We start from the raw sequence: 5,416 nt of genomic DNA on the forward strand, positions 1-5,416 counted from the left end.
AGGAAGAAGTTGGCATCCTAGAAAGCCTTATGGCTAACAGGGGCAGGAAGATTAACCCTCATAAAAATAGTATTAGCAGCAATGCCCATCTATCTTCTATCTTGTATACCACTTCCAAAAGGGACATATAAAAAACTAACTCAAATAATGAGAGATTTCTATTGGAATGGGGCATAAGATAAAAACAAAATGAAACTAATATCATGGGAAAAGATATGTCATGAAAAGAGAGATGGAGGCACGAGAATAAGAAAATTACTACGGCAAAATATGGCTTTAGGGGCAAAATTGGCATGGAGAATATATACATCCTCAGAAGCAAAATGGGCCAGAATCCTTAGGAGCAAATACATGTCACAAAATCAGAGAGAGGCAGTATTTAGGGAAACAAATCCTCCCAAGGGATCTAGAATATGGAACTTTATAAGAGAAAGTCGGTCACTCATAGTGAACCACCTATCCTGGGATATATTTAGGATGGCAGAACAACCTTGTTCTGGGAGGATTCCTGGGGTGGCTACCCCTCAATTGACAATCTAATGAACACAACTGACATTAAAAACCAAATGAAATCTTTATGGGGGAACCATATAAAGGATTATATGACACTGGCACCCGAATCGACAATGGGATGGACATGGAAGAACATGTCCCCATTCTTAGTGGACAACAAAGACCAAGAATTGTTGCAAATTCTAGAGGGCAAAATAATAATACCCAGACCTGGGTCAGATGAGCTTATATGGTCAAAATCAAAGAATGGACAATACAACTGCAAAGATGGGTTTAGAACCATATATGAGGAGGCACACATTATCAAAGACTACACCCCTAACACAATTTGTTGGGACAAATTTGGACTCCCAAAAGTTGGCTTCTTAGCTTGGGCGACATTTCAGGGGAAAGTACTTATTGCGGAACAATTTAAACTTAGAGGTTTTGAAGGGCCCTTAATTTGTGTCTTATGCAAGAAAGATGAGGAAACAAATGACCACATATGCGCAACCTGTAGCTACACACAAAGATGCTGGTATTGGCTGATGGCACAATTAGGCTGGTTAGGTGCCATCATCTCTCACCTAAAGGACTGGCTCAGAAATTGGCCATTAATCAAAAGGAATAGCATCTTCCATAATCTATGGATATGTAGTCCAACAATAGTAATCTGGGAGGTTTGGAAGGAGAGAAACAGGAGAATCTTTCAGGAAAAAGAAATGAAGGCAGAAATCCTGATAGCAAAAATAGAAGCCTCCATCACAGAAACCTCCAATAATAGGAATATGATCATTCCACAACATGATAAGACATTTACAGAGTGGGATAACTATATTAGAAAGTAGTGGAAGGGACTCAAAATTCCCCCTTTCTTTGGGAAAGCGAACAGAGATAAATCTTAGGATAGAAAAGCATGCAAATGGGTGCCCCTGGAGATTGGATGGTGCAAACTCAATTTTGATGGAGCATCCAGAGGCAATCTAGGGGAGGCAGGGGCAGGATGTATAATTCACTCACATGAAGGGATATGTATTGGATTGAGCTCCCGATATCTAGGACATGGCACAAACAATAAGGCAGAAATATTGAGCCTCATAGAAGGTCTAAACTTATGCAAACAATTAAAAATGTCCAAATTAGAAATAGAAGGGGATTCAGCTATTATTGTTAATGCAATAAGGACTAGGACAATGACAAATTGGGAGCTCAGAAGCTTATTGGATAGAGCCCTATCGTTATTGGGAAGCTTCTCAGACTACATGATCAATCATATCTACAGGGAAGCAAACACATTAGCAGATAAGTTAGCCAATTTAGGGGCAGATAGAATAAACAGAACTACATCATCAACACATAGGCAGTCAGATATGGATACCCATACACAAACAAAAATTGAGACGGAATCCTAGTAACATTCACAACACATTTACATGTAGAATGGAAGGTATATATAGGTATATGTGCAAATAAAGATATGCATGTACGTATACAGGTGTATTTATATAATTATATGTGTACATGTGCATATATATGAGCAAAGGCATATATGGATGAACATATGCATATATAGCTATATATACAGGTATATACAGACATAGATATAGTTATAAGCGCATGCAATCACATATATACCCATCAATAGTATCTTGAGAGCATAGACTACTCCCTTCTATAGGCACAAACGAACATAAACTAGGTATGGTGGCAAACACTTAGGGTTTAAGGCAGACAAGAATGTGTCAAAATGGCATACAACTCATACACAAATAGAAACATATTCACACTCACATAGAGATATACATAAAAACCTAAAGATAAACATATATATACTCAGAGGCAAAAGATGCAAAACACGGCCTGAATCCTTAGCAAAATAATGACACTAGATTATAAAACAAATCTCAAAACCGATACGACATGACAAAACTGAGATGGCACCTTCGTAGATTTGACAGATACAAACATGCTCATCTACATACATATAGCAGGATAAAATATATACTTACATGCATATATATGTACAGCTATACAAGTATGGATATAGATATATATGTGTATACGCATATATATGTATATGCATAGATGTATATTTGTAGATATATGCATATGAGTGCATATACGTATACATAGCCACATAAATATAAATACATAAAGATATATACATACATGCATACTCGAGCATGAACAAAAATGGAAACAAACAAATATATACCTACATAGGAATATAGATATATTTGCCCACACACACACACACACACATAAACTAATGTGTGTGTGTGTGTGTGTGTGTGTGTGTGTGTGTGTGTGTGTGTCTTGATGTAGTATATAAAAATGATGAAACACAACTAGAAATCATCATGATAATACTGCTCGATTGTTTGAGCAATCATGCATTGACAATGCTAGGGAGTAAGACGAATCAATAATCATCACTCCCGCAGTCATACAACAGGACATTTTGGGGGAAGGGAATATGTCAGAATTATCAGCAAGCAATCATACAACATAGTGAAAGACAAATAGGTAAACCTCATGTGACTAGCCTGGCACAACCGAGGTCACAATTTGTAGTACCGATTTACCGGTTGCCATAACTAGTATATCTTCGCATCGGCATACATCACTTAGCTCTCCCTAAAATGGATTCTGGTATTTGTCTCTACCATGAGAAGCAGGAAATGTCCTTCATAGGAGAAATTTCTAACAAGAGATGGTCGGTTATCCTGAAAACGGAGGATGATTTGGTTATACATGCGACCAAAAGGATTATGGGTGATGAGATAATCCTTTCAGAACATAAGAAAAGAGTTAACGGTAGCATCCCAACAGGGTTTGCAGCGATTTTACTTAGAATGGGAGAAGGAAAAGCAGTAATAGTCACATTATGAAGGTTGATTTTCAAAGAAGAATACTTGGATAACCTGGAAATGGTGATAAAATGTGTGGATGATAATCTACAAACACCTTACCCAGAAGATTATTCCAAAGTGACAGAAGCCATTGATAAGGGGGAGGTGCTTAATGTAGAATTCAAAAGGCCTTTTCTCAGTAATAAGGACCAGAGACTCTGCAACCAAAGACAAACAAAGATTGTAAGAATCATTGCATTCCTCAAGCAATGGCTTGGAGTGGTCAAAGAACCGAAAGGAGAGTGGTGGGTGAGTTATATGGTAGAAGAAGGATGGACACCGTTCCAGGCTGATAACCCCACCGAATCACAGGCCTCTGGTATGGAAGCTGCAGATGACATAGAAGAAGATTAAGCTCTAGTTACATAGTTTTTTGCTATTACTATTATAATGAATCATATGCATAGACAGATAGGATCTACAGTTAGCTCATGATACATAGTGAATTGTTTATTTTATTTGATGTAATATGCATAGTGAAGGGTAAGATACTCACTGTATGACAATATACAAATATAGTTAAAACTATACTTAAATGAGACATGAATCTTGATTATCACAGTAAGAATCTAAAGTGTAGGCTAGAGAGGTTGTGGTAGTATCAACCCTTTGTTGACCAGTGCTTTCACTTCTGAGAATTATTGTAAACTGCGTAATCTTTCAAGGTAGGACCAACAATTTCTGATGTTAACCTATTTGGAAAGAAACCTCGTCTAGAATAAAAACAAAGGAGAGTGTACAGAAATAGTATTGGCTTTATTCTTCTCTTGACACTAACAGTTAACATAGTGGTTTTGTAGAAGAAGGTTCTGAAAATTTGTTTTACAGGAGAAGGTTTTAAAATTTGTATTGCAGGATAAGCAGAAGGTGACTAATATGGCAACAGGGAACTTGGAAAGTTGGACATAAATACACTATCCCATGTAAATCAAAGATTCTCCATATGAAGGACTTTTTGATAAGCCAGAATGTAGAACCTATAAAAGGTCAAATGTAATTTAAATGGTATTAGTTTGACTGAACTGATGGTCCCGGGCAAGGCCGAAGGTTTTCTCCTCTCCATTCTTTCCTACAGGCGCCCGCACTGAGCGGAGATTGTAACATTCTTTATCAATAAAATACGGCTTAGGCCTTTTTACCGAGCAAAAAAAAATATTACAAAACTCGTGGAATTAAAAAACCATGTCATCATATTATAGTATCATAAAATTGCACCCCCTACAATTTTAACCACATTCGAAGTCCTCACTTTGGCGACGACACCCTCCTTTCTGACCAAGACCCCTTTCTGCACTTTTACCCTTGGGTTCTTCCTTGCTTAGGACCTGTTCCTGCCTTTAGACCCTGTGCGGGCCCCAAAATAGGGCAAGACAAGGGTGTGGCGCCCCTGTCCCCACCTCTTAGGGTGGCCCTATGATGGGTCTGTCAGGTCCCCTATGCACAATTCGACTTCGGGGTTTGCATTTCCTCTTTGTTGGCCTTTAGCGATTGAAAATTAATCCTTGAGGCATGTATAAAAGGAGATTCAGTTCCCTCATTTGGGAAGAGACAAGAGCAAGATAAGGATAATACGCGAAATTCAAGCAAAGGGTCTTCATTATCAAGTGTTCAAGCATTCAAGTCTTCTTCATTCATCCATTGGAGCAATATTACAACATTCATTTGCAAGCATGTCTGTTTGTTAGGGTTTTGTCATGTTACATGCCATTTCATGCAACACTTGTGATTACATTCAAGAAGCAAAGCAATCATCATCAACAAATTGCAGATCTACAAGGTATACAATTCCATTATTTACATTTCAGCATTTGCAATTACTTTCTTTTAAGATTGATTCCTCAACTAAGGTTTGACTAAGGCAAACCCCTATCCACAACCCTTCTTGCCCTCTTTTCTATGTGTAGGTTGTAGGTGCGCAGCTATAATTGCAAGTTTGGGCTTCATTTGCAGAGACGGAAGAACCCTTTTTGTTTCACGGATTTTGTCGAGGACCATGTACACTGTCCCCATTG

Source organism: Cryptomeria japonica, chromosome 6 (genome assembly GCF_030272615.1).
Source record: "Cryptomeria japonica chromosome 6, Sugi_1.0, whole genome shotgun sequence".
Taxonomy (NCBI): Eukaryota; Viridiplantae; Streptophyta; class Pinopsida; order Cupressales; family Cupressaceae; genus Cryptomeria; species Cryptomeria japonica.